Here is a 23,333-nt window from a genome sequence, read left to right on the forward strand (position 1 = left end):
AATACAGGACTGAGAATCTGGAATTGCAGGAACAGCAGGGATGGACTCAAAGGTCTCTAGCAATCACTTGGGTATTTTCTGGGAGAAAGTTCAGAACTATTAGAAGCCACCACCGATGACATCTGCTTATCTGCTGCCAACAGTACCAATGTGAGTTATTCTCAGGACACCATGCAAAAGCTGCAGATAAATCATAACGTCTCTAATGTCTGCTGTTTTCCACATGACTTCCCAAAGTTGCCATGGAAGAATAATGGCTTTTCTCTTTTCTATCATCCTAGTCTACATTTGGCCATTCATTGGTGGAATCTGACAAAAACTCTCCTGGTAGGGGACTTGGGAAAATTAAGTTTTCAGGCTCTGTACCTCCAAGGGGAAAAGGGAGGAGCTTTAAAAAGCAGGGAAGGCAAGGGATGGCATTGTTTTCAATGAAATAATGAAAAAACACTGAACCTTTCTTTTTACCATGATTTCACATCTGTTTGTTTAAAGGAAACTTTATAATTTTTTATGTTGATTAATGTTCTTATAAATCAAGAAATTACATCTTGGTGTAGTTCTTTATATAATTTTACATATTCATGGAGTATATATACCTTCGACAAATGTAGCTTAGGCTTAATGTTTTGACATTTCACTCATTCCAACAATTTGATGCAAATACTCTATTGAAATTCTTCCTGCTAAGGTCAACAAAGACTAATTGTCAATGCCCATGGCTCCTTTACAATTCTTGTTACATTTTATTTTTCTGTGTTATTATTAGTAGTAACAGTTCACATTCTTGAAATCATTGTTCAGTTGACCTTTGTTAGGGTTGAACTTTATTATGAGCCCTGCCCTTACTCAGCCTCCGTTTCTATTACTATTCCTTTTTTTGTCTCCATTTTACTCCTTTTTCTTTACCAACATCATGTTTTTTCCTAAGTCTTGTTTTCTTCTCCCTTACTGCTCTATAAATTATCTCTGCGTATTATCAAATCATTCCATGCCTTCAGCCATATGCCAATACTTCATCAAGGTTTACACATAGTCTTAATTTATGTCCCAAGTTCAGTACATAAATCTAGCTTTACTCTGAATAGCTCTATTTAAATAGCTCACAAAAATGATAATTGATAATCTTTAGATATATAAGAATAACTTTAATATTCAATGACTTCTCTTTCTATATTCCCTCTTTTGGTTACTTCATTATTTATTCAGTGAACTAAGAGATCAAATTCAATACCACAGCCAAAGGCACACGTGGAAACTATGCTTTCTTTAACTTTTTACCCTGGTCTAGAATGCAGCACATTGTCAAAAATGGTGGTTAAACAAATAAGATATTTATCTAAAGAAAACAAAAATATATATCATGTAAATAAATTTGAGAAAATGAAGCGGCAGCAAAATTGCTCAAAACCTCATTTGATAGAACTCATTTCCCAAACCAGACCAACTCATTCTGACAGAAGCATGTGGTATACATGATAAGGAATCTCTAAGTGATCAAGACAGAAATAAAAAGCGATGCAAATTAGTAAATATAAGTTTTTGTATATCAATGAGTGACAAGTATTTATTTAAGAAGACTTACTCATCTCTGAAGTGTTTACATTAATGAAATAAATTGGAAGGTTATCAAAAGCTAACTGCAAAGTCACAAAGAAGACCAATCACGTAGTTTGCTAAGGCAGCTGTCTGAGAACATTTCCAGGTTAGGAAGCATACAGGGACCTTGCCTTTCGAATTTGCAGGAGCCACACATAAGTATATTTAACATAGGCATGAGGATTATAGATAATAGTAAATCTATTCCAGTGATGTAAAGTATACAAGCTTTAATACATCGTTCAGAACTCACCCTTCTTGCCATATCTAATGTGGATTGCGTGTCTTATCTCACTTTTTTATTTTTTACATTCCTGTAGCAGCTGGTCACAACTTGAACATCAGTGCTATCTCTGACTGCATGGAAATTACCTGGCTACTTGTATGCCTTCAAACAGAAGACTGAACTGTTTGGAGGGGTGTGTGAGTATAAGTTTGTTTTTGTTGTTGTTGTTTGTTTGTTTAATCTTTATATCACTTCACATGGCTCTTAGTTATTCAATAGTTGCTGAATATTGATACTCATATGAGTGAGAAGTCGTGACAATGACTGCAATAAACTCAAGTCACCCTTGAAATAGACAGAAATGCTTGAGAGCTGCCACTCAGTGAATCAACTTGATAAGCACGATTTAGGATAAGCAAGATGTAGAACAGTAAAGGAAATGGAATCCAGATTTGGGGGTTGGTGGAGAGATTCTGAACAATTGATGAGTATGTATATAAAATGAAAGTTTTTCAAATTTCTAATGGAGCTTTTTAAAAGTATAATTTACATAGAAAGAAAATTCACTTTTAATGTAGTTCTATGAATACAGATATATGCATTTAGTAGTGTAAGCATCACCATAATGAAAATTTATAGTGGTTCTAACCCCTGAATTCCTGCATATCTGCTGTAGACAACTCCTCCCTCACACTCTCAATCTTTGTTAGCCACTGCTATGTTTTCTATCTCTATACTCTTACATTTTCCATGATATCATGGAAATATATTACTAGGTTCTGAGGTTGTCTACTTTCACTTAACATAATAAATTTGAGATTCTTGCATGTATGAGGTTTTTTTTTTTTTGAGTATTATTGCCTCATTTAAATACATTGTAGTTTGTTTATTAGCTCACCGTTTGAACGTTTCAGTTGATTCTTGTTTGGATTAATTATTTTAAAAATCAATAGAACCATTCAAATACAGGTAAGTTTTGTAAGAATGTTAGTTTTTATTTCACTTGTATAAATACTAGACTAAAATTGTGATGTCACTTAGTGTTTAACTTTCTATAAAATTGCCAAACTGTTTTCTAAAGTGGGGTACCGCTTTTTTCTTTGTAGAATCTATGAGAATTCCAGTTGCTTCTCTTGTAGACACTAAGTATTGTTAATTTTTAAACCTGTTCTACCAAGTGCCTGATTATATCTTATTGTGGCTTTTATTTGCCCTTATCTGATAACTAATATTACATATTACCATGAACATATTCTCCATTCACATATATATCTATGAATGGAAAATATATTTATATTTCATTATATATATATTTCATTTTATATATATATATATATTCCATAAATTGTCTTCAAAAGTTTTGCCCATTTTTACACTTGGTTATTTTATTGAGGTAAAGTGGGATTTTCTTGAGGTAAAGTTAATATAACATAAAATTGATAATTTTAATGTGCACAAAAGCATTTAGAACATACACAATGTTATGTAACTGTCACCTTTATATAGTGCCAAAACATTTTCATCACCCCAAAGAAAATTCTGCATTGATTAAACAGTTACCCTGCATTCTTATCTCTGCCCCAGCCACTGGCAAACATCAATCTGTCTGTCTCTATAGATGTACCTATTCTGGATATTTCAAATAAGTCATATCTCAGATTACATACAATATGTGACCTTACTGGCTTCCTTCACTAAGCAAGATGTTTTTGAGGTTCACCCATGTTGCATTATCTATTAATACTTTATTTTTTATGGCTGAATAAAATTCCATTGAGAGTATATATTACAATTTGTTTTTTCATTCATCTGCCAAAGGACAGTTGGGTCATTTCCATCTTTTGGTTATTGTGAATATTGCACTGTAAATTGTGAATGTATATATACAACTATTTGTTTGAGTATCTGTTTTTAAGTTTTGGGTATGTATCTAGAAATGGAATTACTGGGTTAATTGTTAATTCTAATTAATTTTTTATGTAGCCACCAAATTGTTTTCTATACTGACTGAACAATTTTGCATATTTCTATATATTTTCACCATTACTTATTTTATTTTAAAAAGAACTATATCCATTTTAGTAGGTGTGAAGTAGTATCTCATTGTGGATTAAATTTATGTTTTCCCAGTGAGACCAATGGGATTGATAATTATTTCCTATGTTTTTTTGTCTATTTCTATATCTTCTTTGAAGAGATGTCTATTCTAGTTTTTGGCCCATTTTTCAGTTGGGCTATTTGTATTTTTGTTGTTCAGTTGCAAGAGTTATTTATATATTCTGGATAACATATATTCAGATAGGTGATTTACAAATGTTTTTTCTTATTGTGTTTGCGATTTTACTTCTTTTACAATGTCTTTTGATGCACAACGTTTTTTATTTTGATGAAATCAAATTTATCTGTTTTTAAAAATTTCATTGCCGATGCTTTTGATGTTACATTTATGTTATTGACCCTTTTTGAAATCAGAAAATATAAGTCCTCCAAATTTATTATATTTTTATAGATTGTTTTGGCTATTCAGGACCACTTGCAATTCATTATGAATTTAAGAATAGGCTTTTCCATTTTTTCAAAATAAAAGGCTATTGTTATTTTGATAGAGATTGCTTTCAGTTTGCAGATTCCTTAGGAAGTATTGATATGTAAACAGTAATGCCTTCCTATCTGGAACACTGGATTTATTTCCATTTATTAAGGCCTTCCTTCAGCAATGCTTTCTTGTTTTTATTGCACAGATTTTACCTTTTTGGACAAACTTATTTCTAGGTATAAGATTCTGTTGGAACCTACTGTAAATCAAATTGTTAAATTGTTTATTTATTTATTTTTTTCTTTTGATGGAGTCTTGCTCTGTCACCCAGGCTGGAGTGCAGTAGTCTGATCTCAGCTCACTGCAACCTCCCCATCCCAGGTTTAAGTGATTCTCCCGCTTCAGACTCCCAGGTAGCTAGGATCACAGGAGCGTGCCACCATTCCCGGCTAATTTTTGTATTTGTAGTAGAGACAGAGTTTCACCATGTTAACCAGGATGATCTTGAATTCCTGACCTTAGATGATCCATCCACCTGGGCCTCCCAAAGTGCTGGGATTACAGGCGTGAGACATTGAACCTGGCCTGCTTATTAATTTTCTTTTGCGAATATTTGCTGGCAATTTAAAGGAAAACAACTCATTTTTTGTGCATTGATCTCGTATCCTGGAATGTTAATTCATTATTATTAAATAACAAATTATTAATAATAAATTAACTACTAATTAATTTATGTGTGTGTTCTTTATTATTTTCTACATATATTGCTTAATGTCATCTGGAAAGATGACATTCTTCTTCCTTTCAAATTTGAATGTCGTTTAAGTCTTTTTTCTCTTCTAATTGCTCTAGACAGTTCACCCATTAAAGTGTGAAATAGCAGTGATGGAAGTGGGCACCATTTTCTTTTTCTTTATTCTAAGGTGAAAGGTTTCAATACTTCACCAGTGACTATGACAGTGGCTGTGGGGTTTTTGTTTTTATACACAACCTTTAATGTTTTGAGGAAGTTCCCTTCTATTTCTAGAGTGCTGAGTGTTCTTATCATTATTCACGATGCAAAATTTGGTTTGTAACTTTTTTTTTTTTCTTCTGATGTCTTACTCAGAGCTGGCCCCATAAGAATTAGGTAGGAAATGTTTTCTCTCTTCTCTTTTTGGAAGACTTGGAACAATATTAGTGTTAATTCTTCAAAGGTTTGGCAGAATTTACCAGTGAAGCCATATATGGTCTTGGACTTTTCTTTGCTACGAGTGTTTGTTAAATTCCCTCAAAATTGGTTCTCAGAGTTTCTGCTAGTTTTTGTTATTGTTTGTTTGCTTTGCACCCCCTTCAGGAAGGGCCTAAATTTAGAGTTTCTTATCCCAACATTTTGGCTAATGTCACATAGCACTTTCTTAAAGAGGATTTTTCATGTGTAATCTCAAACCATGCCAATAAATTATTATACTCTGGAAAATTAAAATCCATTTGTCACTCTGCATGTAATATTTTCATTTCTAATACCATTCTCTAATAAAGAAAGCAGTAATCCTTTTGGAAATAGTTGATTCTACAACTTGACAAGGTATATAGTTGATGAGCTGGAATCATCTTGAAGCCCCACTAAGAAAGTTCACACATGTACATATATGCATACCATAATGAGAGTATATCAAAGGGAGAAATAAACTAATTTAAAAGAGCTCCCAATGTCCAATTGAGTAACAAACAATTTGAGTAACAAAATAAATAATAAAGTAACAAAATAAATAATAAAGTATTATATTACAACATTGAATATTAAAGTACATACTTGAGCCCATACTGACAGAAATAATGAGCAAATAGATAAATAGATGATCACAACAGACAAATCTTCCGTGCAAAACAATTCAGAATAATTTATGTCGATACTACCCCAAGGATTTGAGTTATACATAGTATTTTTTTTTTCTTAAGAGTACTTTTGGAAAGGGAAAGGGAACAGTAATTTTACAACAGAGAAAACTGGTAAATACTATGTCAGTCAGATGGTTATAGTTAACATCACCAGTGATAAGTTATATTGATAAAATATACCCTTCATATAATTTGATGAAAATAGCAATTTACCTCTGTGGTTTTCTTCTTTCTACCAACCACCTGAAAAACAAACAAACAAAAAACCAAAATAATAATAATAATAATAATAATAATAATTTTCTAATCCTCAGAAACAAATCCAGCATACTAAAATTGAAGAGCAGTCTATAAAATGACTAGTCAGTATTCTTAAAAACCTGTTGAAACCAGTCTGAGAAGTCATCAGAATCTAGAAATGTCTACAAATACATGACAAATAAATTTACTACGGTACTCTAGAGAGAATATTGAACAGAAAAAGGGCGTTAAAAATTGTAGAAATGTTGTTTGCACTTACTAATGGCATACAATACTTGTTTCTTACTTGTAACAAACATTCCAAAATAATTTATAATGTTAATAATAGAAGGCTCTGGGTCTGGGGTATATGGGAATTGTCTGTACTTTTTGCAACTTTGAAAAGAAATGTTTGTGACACCTAAATATGAGAAATCAAAGTGTCAATGTCCATAAATAATTTTTTGAAGCATATACATAGAAAAGTTTATTGTTCTAATTTTCATTTTGAGTGGATTTTTAAAATGTATGCATAATTGTATAACATCATATAACAGTTATTCGGAAAATTTTGTTTCCCTGAGTTTTGCAAATACATATGCCAAAACTTGCAATTACAAAAGTTGCATTAATTAATTTCACCAGTGATAGCATACAAATATTCTGTAAGAACTGGCAATGTTGAAGCCCATGGTGGTAGGCACAAGTTTGCTAAAAATTTAATTTTTCATTTATAAACTTGTATTTAAGTTTGTTAAAAATTTAATTTTTCATTTATAGACTTGTATTTTATAATTGACACCAAATACTACCAATTGCTTTTCTTAGAGTAATAGGCTAAAGAACAATTTTTGTACGAGTTATGAGCCAAATTAGTCACCTATTTTATGGACCATTAATTTTGCTTTAAATCACTGACAAACAAAAGATGGTCATCCATATGCAAGTAGTTGGCAGACATTGTAATTAATTTTATAATGGTAAGGCAACCAATGAAAATATTACATTCCTTTTGTGTTTCTTTGAACTTAAATACAAACAACTAGAAAGAAGTACATTGCTATGTAACTAGATGGGCTTGACTTTCTATCAGACAATTAGATATGTGTACATGTCAGTCAAACAGGCAAACATCTCTTCTCTTGAAATCAGTATTTACATAATTTCAAACTTGTTTGTATATACTTGATTTATATACGTATATATATATGAGTATACATTGGTTACAAGGCTACTACACAAAGAAGTAACAATGCTAATATATACTAAAGGGTGTCCATATATTTTCATTGCATGGTTTACTTTATGTAGTTTGGAAAAATGAAGAAAATAATATTGTGGATTTAGCTGGTGGCTAGAGCAGCTCTGGCAAAAATGACAATCTTTTCCCTTTCTTCTTTCCTAATTTCAGTTCCTACATAAACATTTTCTGTGTTAAAATAATCTACAGCAATACTGCATCTTACATTGTGCCTTTATGTGTATCCTTTATTAATATTTTCTTAATATGGTTTTCTGGAAATGGAAGAAGTCATGATTTTATGGTAAAACACACTGTACTACAAGAAGTTGTATGAATCACAGAATTGGAATCAGTTCATATAATGATCCAAATATAAAGGGAAAATGCTTTATGTAGTAAATAAAAAAAATGTGAAGTGGGATCAATAGAATGAGTTCTCCTATAGTAAATCACACCTTCATGAATTGCATAAATCTTTCTCATAAATTATCATATTTGAGCTTAACGGCAAGTCACAGAAATAAGTAGGAAAGATATTAGTTTACCAATTCTAGAAGATGTTGTTATGGACAAAAAATGTGACACCCCCCGCAGCCACTCATAAACATGTAAGGATACCCAAGTCCTAGTTCCTGAAACCTGTGACTGTTACCTTGCATAGCAAAAAGGACTTTGCGGATTGTTTAAGTTACAGATATTGAGATGGAAAGCTTGTCTTGGATTATCTGGTTGGCCTAGTGTTATCACAAGTGTCACTGTGATAGGAAGCTAGGAGGGCCAGAGTCACAGAAGGAGATGTGATGATGGAAGTGGAGTGATGGAAGAACGGTTTAGAAGCTAAGGATGGTAGGCTACCTGGAAAAACTGAAAAAGGCCAGTAAATTGATTCCCCTTAAGAATCTTTGGAAGGAAGATAACCTTGCTGATACCTTCATTTTAGGACTTCTGACCTCTAGAACTATAAGATAATAAATGCATGATGTTGTTTTAAGCCATTAAGTTTTTGGTAAATTTTAATAACAGCATAGAAATCTAATACAGATGAGAAAACTAAGATTAAGAAAGTATAAATATTTGTACCCCCAATCTCAAAGCAAAAATACTATTGAGCCTAGACTTAACTTAGAATATCTGATTTGTTTTTAGAAGTAATACCATCATTCATATAACATTATTACAAAAGAATTTCATGTGAAGAAAGTCTCAAGGGATATAGATAGACCAATATAAAAAACGTGGATAGACATCAAAATCGCATTAAAAAGTGACAGCAAGCTAGACATTAGAAGAACCCCTCCTGAATCAACCAGGATGTAAATTTTTACATGAACATAAAGTCAGAGACATAGAAAAATGTTGTAGAAAACTGATAGAGTAAAATTTACTCTTGAAATTTTCTCAAACCACTAAAAAGGTAACATTAAAGTAGATATTCACATGCATTTAATTTTTAAAGTTTGTTTATATTTAAGAATCATCTTTAGGTCATTTGAGATCATTGGGAACTGGGAATTTATTGATGTAAAACAGGTTCACTGTGCACTGGTTACCAACTTGTCTGAATCCGTCAAGACGGAACTTATTCATACAAAGAAGTGGATGTATTGCTTACAGATAGCCAGCAAGGGGCAACGGAAGCCTATGATTCATTGCACGCTGAACCCTCAAGGCTCAAGAAAGCCTCCTGGGATCAACGCAGTCTCATCTGTGCATGCTTCCCTTGCACCGCAGCTGAGGGACCCCCCAAAACAGCCCAGCATAGGTTTTATACCCTGGGGTCCTGTGAAGCACTGGGTTAAAACGTTCAAGATTATCCTATTTCTGAGAGGACTGGAAAAGAGCCCAGGCTGTTCTCTCCAATCTCCTTTTATCTCAGGATGTCTAATTCCCAGCACATCCTACAGTTATTCTTGAAAACTACAAATGAGAAAGTTGGGAGAAATGAGTCAGTTCAAGGCTACCAGGAGAACTGGACTGCAAATAACATTTTGCAACTCACACTGAATCCAGAGCCAATGCTGGAGGAGCTGCCTGCGAGGCAGTTTGGCCTAAAAAATTTAAATCAGTGTCCTGCTCTCATTCTCTTTATGTAGAGAATTGAATTAACTTATTCTCTACAGGACTTATCTCCACTGATAAATGGAAAGGAGTGGGAAATGCAGGAAAATGTTTTTCCAGGCTTTGTTGAAAGCAGAACCTCTTCATCAGCACCTCAGAGATTTGAGCAGGAATGGAAATAATCACTTCTGCAAACACAATTTTCAGAAAGTCACCTTTGCTCATAATTTAACTTCCCTAGAAAGTATTTCTTACTGGAATGTCCTGAGAGAACATTCTGTTTCAAGCTTAATCTCTTTCCATTAGCCATGTATTAATGATCTAATTTCTTAAATATAGCAAACATGTTGAAGTTCTGGAGTTTTAAGAGTGGGAGGGCAACAGTAAAATTCTTTGAGGTCACTCAATCTTGACCAATCTAATCTAATATTCATTATCCATAGCCAGTGGTATCTCACTGATAGAAATATCTTCTCACTATTCTTCCTGATTGTATTCTCCAACATTTCCACTCCACCACCATTCCTGCTCAGTTATCCTGCTGGAAGGTCTGTTTAAAACACAAGAACATGTCTCACTTCTCTGAAGAAATTTCTTAAATGTTTATCTAAGGTATTCAAATTATACATTTCACCACACCAAGTCTTACAAACTCTATTTTCTTCCCATTTTCACTTTGTATAACCTATATTTCCACAGCATATATTATTTGCATAGGGATAATGATATCAAAGCTGAAATAATAATCTTCCTCTACCTCTATTTATCCCTCAAACCTTAGCTCACAATTCTTTAGCCTTCTTTGCCTGAACTCCAAGATCAATATTAGAGCTTCAAGCTTTGTGCAGATCACAAATTCTCCTTTTTTTACCAATAATCACAATTAACTGCACTTATTTATCTCTTTGGGATCATCATTTCCTTAGTTCTTTATCAAATTTAAATCCCCTGTGCCTAACATAAGGATTGATTATCATATAATAGACATCTAAAGGTTATTAGTTTGCAGAATAAATTATTTTTTGACATTTTCTCCTAAATTTAACAAAACAAATTTTACTTTACATTCAAAGTTACAGCAATTCTAAATTGGTCAAAGTAAATGAATTCAGCCTGGTAATTAATTAATGAAAATATTTCCATGTTCATATGCTCAGTCTAATATCAGTACTATACTATATCCTTTTTGAGGGTGCATGTTTTGTGGAAGCAAACCACATTCTTCATTAGCCCATTCATTTTTCTGGAAGAAATTAGTCTTTTGCCCAGTAACACATCTACTTTTCACTTTAGTTGAAATTGGCAAAACTACCACAGGGAAGAATTGACATTTTCCATCAATTTCTGGAAAGTGCAGTAGTGCCAAATGTCATCAGAATTGAGTTATATTGGGAATTATTTTGAACTGCTCATGTACATGATTGTAAAGTTTAATGTCAATCCTAGTGGCATAGCAACTAGGGTAATCTAGTGTCTAGAGCACCAGAATGACCCTAAGGTTACTGAGTACTGCATTCAGTTCAATCCATCAAATACTTTTGGACACTTTTTATTACGCTCCTGTTGTACTAAAACTCTGTGGCATTAAAAAAGATGTGGAGGATATAGTCTACTCACAAAATCATTCAGTCTAGAAGGAGAGGAAAAAAATCCACATGTAAAAAATACTGAATAAGGACTCAGAAGACCAATTCTACAGTATATCTGGAGAAAATATGCTTTTTACTTCATAGTCACAGGGCATAAAAAGTAAAATCTGAAATTAAGTTATACCTTTTAATAGACAGGTGAATAACTATTGGGTACTATGTTCACTACCTGGGTAATGGGGTCGTTTGTGTCTCCTACCTTGTGTGTTATACAATATACCCATTTAACAAAGCTGCACATGTACCCCTTTATCTATAATAAAAATTGAAATTGTTTGTTTTTAAAAAGACAAGTGGCATTTTACTAGTTGCTGCCAAAGTGTTTCAGTCAGTAAGAGCAAAGGAGCTTGGAAAGTTTGAGATCCAACTAGTCTGGAATGATCATAGGGCTTTTAACTCAGAAAAGAGGCCTTGGAATAAGCAATTAAAGAATGGGCATCAAGTGAAGAGGCTGGGATGGGGGAAGGGAAAGAGCAACAACAACAAAAGTACAGGAAGAGAATGCATCATGGAATAGATCACGGCATGAAGTTAGATGATGTGTAGGAGGTATCAAGTGTTCCTGCTCTATCAACTAGCATGAGGTTGAAGGTGAATCAGAAAATGTCCCTGTTCCCCCATTTCTTTAAGTGCTGTACAAGGAGATGTCATAAGAAAGCAGACAGACAGGACTATGTATCATGGCTCTAGAATTCTGATGTATTTTACTCCATCCTGTACCAGTGCCAGTAATCTAAACTTCCCATCCCCAATTTTATCTGTAAAAGAAAAACAACCCCATCTTAGAGTTATCTGGAAAATATAATTTAAAAAATGCATACAAAGGTCCTTATAATAGTTCCTGGTGCACATTATTTAGCCGTTAGCTATTTATTTCCTGCCAGGCAAAGATGAAACCAAACAACAAAAACAAAACATTGTAAAGCAAAACAGCCAACAGTCAAAAGGAAACAGTGGATTTGAATGGATTGATGATTTCTGCAAGAGTAGAAACATATTATTTAAATGCTCTCATGAGAACAGGAAACAAGATAAAAGTATATGTCCAAAATCTAACATGCATGAGTGCATATTTGTGTGTATTATATATGATTTTATCAAGTATCTATGCATATAAACATTTTAATATGTGCCATGCAAGTGAATATGTGTTTTAAAATATTTTAAGTAGAATTAACCAGGTCATTCCATTTGATACAAAAGGTGGCCTAAAACTATATAAAGATTCAAGTGGTAAATATTCTATCAAGGTCATAGTTAAATTAATTCAAAATATTATACAAACTTCTTTCCTGTAATTGGTATTTGGATCACTTATATGCAATGACATTTACAAAAAGCTAGGCACTTATTTAAAAAAAAAAAAAAACCTCTGTTTTCTAATTTCAAAATGGTATCTAATATGTGTAGGCAGACACGAGTGTCCTTCTGAGGGACAACCATTTTTCAGTTGAAATCTATGACTCCCTTACATCAAAACAAGTACTGCATGGATAAGTGCCCTCCTTACTTGTAATTGGGGCACTACACAGGAATCACAGCATCTAATTTGCTCTGGCAGCCGCATGACAGCAGGTTACCACTTAGTATTCTCTGGACAAAAGAAAGGATGATGAAGCACAGCTGTTTTTAAAGGCAGCCCATACTGGAAGTTGAATGGAAGAATCTATAACATGTTAAAGCACAACTTAGCAAACACACAGTGAAAATGTGTCAAGCATAAAAGGTAGTAGAAACTCACAAAAAGCACAAAGAACTTGGGGAAAATATTCTTTAAAGGTTTTTACTTAAAAGGTTATGTGGGATAAGTTTTAGATTTCTTAGAACTTGCTGCTCATTGAGGAACACATTTGGCTTGCTTTTTACAAAGGAAGCCCAGGGTATGTGTTTTGTAAAGCTCTTTAATACACTGGCACACTGAAACCATATTCCTAGGCTCCACAAATGGATTAAAGTTTAATATCTCCAAGAATTACTTCACAAACATTTTAGAAATATTACATACTCATTTGATCATATCAGCTCTACCAATAATCAAAGTGATTTTCATCTTGATTCCTAATAATCATTGATTGGTATCAACTATCTGGAGTACTGTTTTGATGATTTTGAAGGTCATTGTTCCTCTCTTAAGCTTTGTTAAAGGAAAGGTCAAATAAGAGAACATTCAACAGAAAATAGAATAAGAGATTTCAGAGACTGGAAGAAGGAGCCTACCTGTGGTGAGGCTTTTTCTGGGATTTTGAAATGAGGGTCAATATCTATTTGAAAACTTAGAAAAGTATAAAGACATTTAAGATGAGACTATCTAACACAGTCTTAGGTAAGATTATGTAAGTTGTGAAGAGACATCTAAATTATAGTTCTTGTTTATGCATATACATACATATATTTTTCTCTGTGTGTATACATATGTTTATATATGTTACATGTGTATACATAGCATACACATATATATTTTATATGTATATGCACATATTTATATACATAAACACACATTTACATGAATATATACATATATACATGAACACATATATACATATACACACATGTACATATATCCATTTGTACACATATATATTCACATATATACACGTGTGTGTATACAACTATGTGTGTATATATGTATATATACATATATGTGTGTGTGTGTATACAACTACGACTACTGCTAGCACAAAGGACTTAGTCGAGAATTAGTGTTTTGGACTTATTCAGACCTGTGTATAGATTCTATTTCAGCTACTTACAAAATGTGTGGCCTTAAGCAAAGTTGCTTAAATTTACTATGCCTCAATTTTTTCATATATAAGAGAAATAATAATGTGTATATATATGTGTGTATATATATATGTATATATGTGCATTTGTATATGTGTATATATGTGCATGTACATGTGAGTATAAGTGTATATATGTGTGCTTTACATATATGTGTGTGTGTGTGTATATGTATATATTTCCTGTAATCTAGAACTTATGCATGGTTAGTTAGTATTTAAGGTAACCAAATCAGAAACCAATGCTTTTAATAGTATTACGCTTACTCCAATCATGAATCAGTGGAGTCAGAATCAATGTAATTAATGCAATCTATTGTTTAAACTTGGTTAACAAATTTGGCACCTGAGTTTATTCATTAGTAGAAATGATGTTAGAATATTTTTATGGTGAAATGAATGTTCATAGTTTTAACAGGTAGAAAATATCATACATGTATCTCAAGCAGTGCGTGGGAAATGTGTAGAATCTGGCCCAGCCAATGCTCTTGGAGCACTATTCAAGGTACAGAGTCCTACTGGCTCTGCATCCCTCCTTTTCACAAAGGATCTGTCACTTCACAGGGTTATAACTCTGGCTGGTCTTCTGTTTATGTATTCTCTCACCTGCTTTCAAGTCATCCTTGTACAAAATGCTTAAATCATGGTGCCTTGATCAGCAAATGGAAATTCTCAGACATGTAGAATAAATATATGACTGTTTTTCCGGATTTCTAGTAATGTTTGTATGCTTCAAGAAATTTGGCCTTAGGCTTACTTTTATTAAGACATTCTACTTGGATACGTGGTTCTTAAAGATATCTATCCATTATTAGCCTAACAATCTTGCCAAAGGCACCTGCGGCTTGCTGAACCACTAAATTGGCCTGGGTCAGTTTACAGCAATAATGCTCTCATTGAATGCTCCCATTGCCAATATACTACAATAATTGCCATCAATACCTTTCTCCTCCCCGGTAGACTAAACATCCTTTGAATGGCAGGATTTATATCTTAGTCAGATCCTAACACATAATAGGTTTCTAGCAAACAATTTTAGAATGAGTAAATGGCTGGCCATCCTGAGTCATTTAGAGAGAAGCATAAATACTCAAAAGCAAAAGCCACTCCTGTTGGTAAACAGGCTATGCTATTCCTAACAGGACATAAAGCAATGTTAACCATGAGACTTCAACAAGGCTATAATGCTTCTCCAATGAACCCTCTATGACTGTAAAATGAATAACAATCCCTCCTTTTGAGTTATTGCTCCTTTTTTTTTTTTTTTTTAAACAATGACACTTTGGTCTAACTTCATTGATCTAATCTCCTGAATAAATGTTGCTGAACTGTCTAATTGCTAAATGCCCTGTTTGCTTGACAGCATCCAATTCATAGCTGGTCTTCACTTTACCTTCCTTAGAATCATTCACTACAAGACTAAACCCAATAAAAGTGTCCCCTCACTCCATTTTGTGAAATATTTCTAAGACCTCTTCCAAAATGCTAAACAAAATAATTTATTTAACTATTGAATAAATTAGTTAATAAACTCTTAAGGAGGCTAAATAAAAATAATTTCTTTAACTCTGGCTGTGTCTCCAGTGTGCTTTGGCTGGTGGGCTTAGAAGAAAACTTAGCATAATTTAAGAAATGATTTTAATATCTCAAAATTATATTTTTATGAATTACATAGAGCATATAAATAACTATATTAAGTTATTCTTGTTTCTAAATATAATTTTCAACATCTAAATTTTATCTGATTGTGTCAATGTCTTTCTTAATTCACAGCTCTTAGATTCCTCAACATCTGTGACTTGTCAGCCTTAGTCTTCCATGGTTTGGCTGCATTATCATCACTAAAGTCCTGCTGTATTAATTATATACTTCAAGTAAAGGTCTTTCACAGTTTAGCCACATGTATTTATCTACTTTATTATTCCATAAACAAATTAAATGAAAGTTAAAGAAAAAGAACAATTGTCCCTACTTCTCATCTAGAAATATGCTCTATAAAGAGAGATGATACAGTTATCTATGACTGCTCTTAATTAGAGAATAGGCTAGTGAGAGAATCCTCTGACAACTAGAACAGACCCAAGATATAGACAAAACATAAAACTTCAAAGTCTTTGCCAAATGTTTGTTATTTGCTAACATCTGTTGTATTCTAATCACCAGTACATATTCCAGGGGGGTTAGGTTATTTAGAAGGCCCTAAATATCTAAAGCTACATTACCCTCACATGCACAAAGGAACTGTTAATTAGAAAAAAAAATGAGGAATTACTTTTTATTGAGGAATAAGTAATGCTCCCAGATGTATTAATTGCTTAGAAATATACTAACACTTTGATGCTTGAATGTGCAAGAGTATCAGAATTTAGGGAACCTTGCAACCTATACCATTTGAACTTCAATTCACAGCCCATGGGGTACCCTTGGAAGATTGTGTTGTCAAATATCATAAGAAGTTAGCTGAATTAGTCAGTAAACTATGAAAACCATTCTTTCAAGAGCTCATTTCATGCAAGGTCATTGTCTAGCATGAAAACAAACAGAAAACAGGGAGTTAAAGTTTCAATGGGCCTTTATAGAAAACAATATGAATACTTGGAGATTATTTGATAAAAATGTTATTTATGGTAGCATAATTTGCTTTTATAAAATTTCATTTGCTTTTGAGATTGTGAGGGAGGTTGAGGAGGGAGGAAGCTATAGGACTCACCTAACTCTAATTACGAATCTATTGAATTCTATTTAAACAAACCTGTGAATAATTTGTCTGCTCACAATTGACCCAAGTCAGCCCACAGCACTTGCTGTGGTACAAATCATCTTAATATCTATAATAGTCAGTAAATTTTCTTGCACAGACCATATGGTGGGAAGCGAAGAGATGGCACTTCCCTTTAACTTGCCAGCTCTTCACTTCCCATCATTTCCTACAACATCCTTCACTGAGGTCATTCTGACCAGCAGCACCTTGCAGGGAAGGTGGGATGTTAATGCCCAGATTCATGTGGTTGCCAGCAGTGAAAGAACTGAAAGAGCAAATGTAGAAAAGAGAGTGTTGTAGACAAAGAGGTAATTGGCTGAGAATCTATTATACAGAGGACAGATTCAGCAACAGACTTAAGGAAAGTCAGCTTTTCTTCCAAATAATGAAGAACATAATGACCCTTGACACAGAAAGACAGACAGACTTGAATTAGTGAAGCATAGCAGATTCTACGTCTTTTACATAGAAACTATGTTTTGTCTGAGAGAGAGAGCGAGAATGAGAGAGAGTGAAAATAAATAATTAATGAATCACCCGCATGCTTAGTTATTGTATCATAGAATGAAATTCTTCAACCACAAGGTGCTTTAGAGATTACTTTGTCCCAGTCCCTTATATTACAGGTTCATCTCAATGTCATATCAATTATAAGTAGAACTACGACTATAGCAAAGCATAGTCAGAATTAATGTTTTGGACTTAACTCAGACTTGTGTTTAGATCCTATTTTGGGTACTTCCAAAATGTGTGACCTTAAGCAAAGTTACTTAAATTTACTGTGCTCCAGTTTTCCCACGTGGAAAACAGAAAATATACTAACCCATGAGAAACGTTATGAGGATTAAATATAATTAAAAAGCATTTAACATTATATTATTGTTTTGAAATATTTTGGTGGCCAAATAAATTAGGTTGTTTTATTTAAAACATATTCTGTTTGAGATTTTATTTTAATCAAATATTGAATACAATGAATTGGTTTAGGTTCAGGAAAGTTTGATTAAGAAGTATATGAAATTAAAAAGAGTCTAAAATGTGTGTCTACTTTACAGATTTTTACTTTATTTAATGAAATAACCCTTATGTAAATTTACTTATGAAGAAATAGAATTTCAGAGTTAATAATTTTCCCAGTCTTACAGCTAACAACTGGAGGAATGGACTGTGATCCTGTCTTTTTAGTGTCTTTTCAGACTCTTAATTGTGATGTAATGTATCACATGTCCTTGTCAGAGTGAAGAGAGCCAAAAGTCACCATGATGATTATAGATGCCTAGTTGTTATTTAAACAAAGAGAGCCACCAAAAGCTTACTGCTTTCACTTACTACACAAGTTTGCTTTGGATGAGCTATGAACAAGTATGCCATGCTATCTAAAACAGCAGTGACCAAAGATGAAAAAGAAAATTTAATTCTTCTATGCTACATGACTTTTATTATGCTGTGCTTAAGGAGACTCAAGTTTTTTCCTATATAAATAATCATACTGTCACAGAATTTTAGAAATCATAAAGGCCACTGGTTTTGAAATATAAACACTAACTTTTATACTGAACATGAAAGCAAATACTATTGAACCATTATTCTGAAAAGAATCTCAAAAGAACACTTAATCTATCTCTCGCCTCAAGAAAGAACTTTATGGAAACTACTTATGTGAAATGCTAAATGCCTCCAGAGAAATATCTCTTAGACTTTCCAAGTATTTCAGAATTGCCTTCAACCGGATAGGCTACACAATATGTATTGTGTACGATTCTTAGTCGGTCAACTCACGTGTACAAGGATGGTAAACTATTTTTTCTACAACTTATTTTTCATTTACAGCCCAGATCCATTGTTGTCATTCCACTTCCCCTGGGTTGTGAATTTATTGCACAGGCATTTTAGATTTGAAGGAGTCTGTTGAGATGCTCATTTTAATAGTTGGCATTACATCTTTGACTCTATGGTTCACTGTGTGCTTACTTACTTATTTCACTTTCTGATTCTGCCAGAATACAGACAGAACAGAGCTATCTTCTCCCGGGGTTTCTGTTTTCTCACTGCTACCGGTGCTTAAAACCAGTTTCTCTCCCATAGGTGTGACTGAATCAGAAAATAATACAGGATTGATTCGCTTTCCTTTACCATCTCAGATATACTCTCCTCTCATTTGGCTGAATCTGTGAGCAGATTCTTTTCTTTTATGTTTACCAAAGTTATCCTGGTGAAGAGAGAAATTCTCTTTGACAATTGTTTTAACAAAGGTTCCTGGTAGTTTGTTATTCACCTGGCTGAGATCATAACCATTTCTGAGCCAATAACCACTTCTGAGTCAATCAGTGGCACTACAAATGCACAACAGACTGATTTTGATCCTGTGTCCAGTTCTAGAGCTGGGTTGGTGTCTTTCTATGCACAGCATGTGTGCTAAGACTTAGAGATATCAATTAGTGAAAGGAAGCAAGGTAGGGCAACTAGAGGCTATTTAAAACAATACAATTAATTTCAGTATTAAACTCCTGCCAGCATTACTCTCAGCCCAATCCTGTACCCTCATTCATTTCCCATTTTTGTAGAATCTCACACTTCAGAGATAAAGCTACGTTCTTTACTCTCTTTGGCCAAGACATTTTCACGGCCTTGAAACTTCTTGTACTTAACCATACACCTTTTCTAGAATCCTCCTAATTGTTTGTGCTTTTGGAACCGAAAATCCAGAGAGACTGGTGTACATTCTTCTTGATTTAGGCAATGACTATCTGTTTGAATGATGGGGAGGGAAAGGCAGAAAAACAATGAGAAAATGATGTATGCTGGTGTTCAAAATTGTATCCTGATATATGATTTAAACTCAATTTTATGCTTAATGGCATGAAGAGTTTTCAATAGCATAATTAAAGAACATGTAACATCTATGGTATACAAAATAAAATGTTAAAAACTTGCCTTTAAATAAAAATAGAGAACTTGTATATTTTCTAAAAATAAATATAGCAGAGAAAAAAGGAAGTCTCTTTTAACTAATAAAGACAACTACACTGCTGATGAAACTAATGGTTCATGGTTGAGTAGTAAGACATCCAAGAGGCTGGTTGGATCTGATCTTTCAGCAGGGATATGGCTATACCTTTTTGAATTCCAGGAGCCTAGTATAGCACCTGACATGCAATTAGTAAATTTGTGAAAAAATAAATAAATGCATAGATTGAGCTATCATTACTTTAATTTTATTTTTAAAAGCCATGCACTGAGATATTTTTTCTTTATTTATATTCTTTTATCAATTAAAACACTTCACACCTTAAAGAGGAAGAAAGCCTAGGCATGCAAGTTTTAAGAATTTTACCAAACCTAGAAAAAGCAATCCAAAACAATGGTAATATCCCCAATTTTTTTTCTGTTATACAAAGGTAATGTGATAATTATTTTTTCTTGTTTTATTATGTTAAAATGTATATTTTTAAATTATTAAAACAATTCACACTATCATAAGTTTAAAAATAGAAGAAGAATAAAGGAGAAGTGGAAGAGAAGGAGAAAGAGAAAAAGAAAGAGAAGGAGGAGAAAAAACATCACCAAGATTTCTATCACCAGATAGGACAATCTTTGCTAGTTTAATGTATATCTTTGCAGCTTTAGTTTTTGATATCCAATTTATAGGTTTTGTTTTTGACATAGCAATAATCATACTAAAACTTGCCTAGATCACATACATCACATTGGTAACTTTAACTTTTCACCAATTTGTTTATTGGCAATGTTTGGCATGTTTTTATATGTTCGTTATCTAATTTTATTTTTCAATTTAAACGCTATTTGTGACTGAAAGTCATTCGATTTTCAGACGGTAGTAATTGGTTATTTAAATGCAATTTAATTCAATGCTCTCTGCTAAAGATTTAAGTTATTTTTAGTTAAATTCACTGGAGCTATTACATTCAAGTTTATCTTTTTTTTGATATCGTATTTATTTAACCATCAAATATATTTATTTTATATTTACTTTGCCATTTTAAGAGTGGATTTTATGATAAATACATGGAACTTTTAAAATTTACATCTGAACTAGGCAGAATAAACATTTATATTAGGGAAAGAAAATCTAAAAGTGACAAATAAAATGAGTACCTACAAATGGGGCTCAAATTTCTTGACTAGGATTAATTTAGTCCTATGGTTTCAAAGAAAATTTAGATTAAGACAATTAGTCAAGTATCAGTAATTTTTGAAGATGCTTCGAGAAGAAATAAATCAGGATGTTAAATGTAGAATAATAAATGAGCGATTATAGTAAAGTAGCCATATTCCTATAGTGAGAAGAGAAAAGAACATCAAATCCTACCTTAGGCCACAGACATCCCTTCTATGAAAACCCTTGGGAAAATACAAGCACAACAGAGTTGCCAACTTAATATAAAAGTAGTTATTTTACTGGTAAGTGTGGATTCTGCCTAATTCTCATTGCAGACACTGAATTGGGCCAGGAAGGGCATTGTTTGCAATACAATGCTTAAACTTGACAAAATCGTGAGCATGGGACCTTTTTGTTTTCACCATCTCTTCCCCCTACGCTGAAATCTGAGTTCAGAATTGTTTAGACTGCTTGGATAGACATAAGAGTAAGAACAAAAGAACAGATGAGAAAACATGCGAGATCATGTCCAATTTGGAGGTGTTCTACCAATCTCTGCCAATGGGAAAAAAAAAAAAAAAAAAAGAGAGAATAAAGAAAGAAATAGTTGGGTTTTCACTCTTAAGCAAAGGTTTAAGAAACCCCTAGGCAGGACACAGCAGCAGTGGAGACTCTGTTATATATTGTAACTTAGACTTATAAAAATATTGTAATCTTTTAAGAAATTGTCACTTTCAACAAATTATTTCCTTCAAGTAATTATCAAGAAAGCATCATTGTTCATAATAAAGTGCAAGGTCTTCAAGGTTGAGGTCACATCTGGCTCAGCATTATGGTGTCAGGAATATAGGGACCAAAGGAAATAAAATTAATAGATTTAAATATGAGAAAAAGGCAGTGTGCTTTGGGGAGTAATTCACCTATTGTCATATTTTTACAAGTAAATGTCTGCTTTTGATGATGGAGTAGATCCTTCCAGAATGTATCTTCTCATAGTTACTCCATCATCTAAATTAACTTTGGACTCTGATGTGATCCTGCTTGGCTCCCCTTCTCTGAACTGTATCATCTTTTACCATTTCATTCTTAACCTATACATTCCCCATCACCCACGAATTTTTACTTCTTCATAGCCCATGTCCTTCCTTTTTCTCAATTTATGAATCTCTCTATTTCATGAAGATCTCCCATGCTTCTACTCTAAGATCTGCATACCTTTCTCTCATCTTCTTGTTAAGTTTATTTGTTTACTTTCAACTTCTTATCAAGAGTAATTTTCTAAGCCCAGGAGCCTTCAGAGTTTAATTCAACCATTTTATAAATACAATTTCTCTTTTGGGAGATTTCACTTATAGTTTCAATGTGAGTTAAGGTAGTATCTTACTAACCAATCCAAGAGTACTCAAATCCTTTTGCTGACCTCTTTTCTTAAGCCTGTTAGGACCGTTCATCATGCTCTTTGATATGAAAACAAAACATTCACCTCTTTTCTTATTAAATCTTGATAGTGGGTTTGGTCTCCAAGAGTTCAGTCTTTCTTCTGTGATAGAACCTTTCCTTAGATTCCTTAGTTTAATTTCTGTCATTTCTAAAGGTACATTTACCTCTGGGAAAATAGTTCCATGTTTATTTCACATATCTCATAGTCTCATAGCCTCTATAATAGCAAAGTTCTCTTGTTGCTCTGTGCTATGTGTCCCTCAAAGTCAAAGAATTACAGGTGCAGGCTCCTGGTAGTGGTTTGCAGCTTTGAGATTGTGATATTTTTGTTTATGTTTGGTTTCACATTTATCAAGAAGAAGCTAGAGTTCCTATGTAATGAATGTGCCACTCATTTCCATTTGTTCAATAAATATACTCTACTACAAAATAACATACAATTTCTTTCTTTTTTTTTTTTTTTTTTGGTTGTATTGATTTTGTTTATTTTGTGTTGTAGATTTCTTTTGTTCGGTTTTTCAATATTTACTCCAGTTTCTCAGGGCAACATTTCTTCAATTTTATCTCAGGGAAACTTATCTTCCTTCACTCAGGCCAATGTTTGGTCTAGCACCCAACTTAGATCAAGGCAGTTGCTGCCTCAGAGTTTTCTTATACTCATTGCTCTGTTATGGAGGTAATACTCATTTTTATTCATCATTTTTGGAATCGGTTTAATTTATTAAGGAATCAAATCTTTCTTCTCCTGGAATCAGAGATAATAGTGGTCATCATATGTGATTTCATGATGGAGATGGAAAGAG

At 33.1% G+C, this 23,333-nt stretch overlaps 1 long non-coding RNA gene across 1 annotated transcript in view; it reads left to right on the forward strand.

Annotated features, from left to right (window-relative positions):
* The first annotated feature begins 1,914 nt into the window (after positions 1-1,914).
* The window catches only part of LOC139362148 (uncharacterized), a 28,497-nt gene continuing 7,078 nt past the window's right edge, over positions 1,915-23,333 (forward strand). Inside the window, exon 1 of the long non-coding RNA XR_011620485.1 lies at positions 1,915-2,019. This is a non-coding gene — a long non-coding RNA (uncharacterized lncRNA). The remainder of the gene's footprint in view (positions 2,020-23,333) is intronic.

The sequence above is a fragment of the Macaca nemestrina genome, chromosome 3 (genome assembly GCF_043159975.1).
Source record: "Macaca nemestrina isolate mMacNem1 chromosome 3, mMacNem.hap1, whole genome shotgun sequence".
Taxonomy (NCBI): Eukaryota; Metazoa; Chordata; class Mammalia; order Primates; family Cercopithecidae; genus Macaca; species Macaca nemestrina.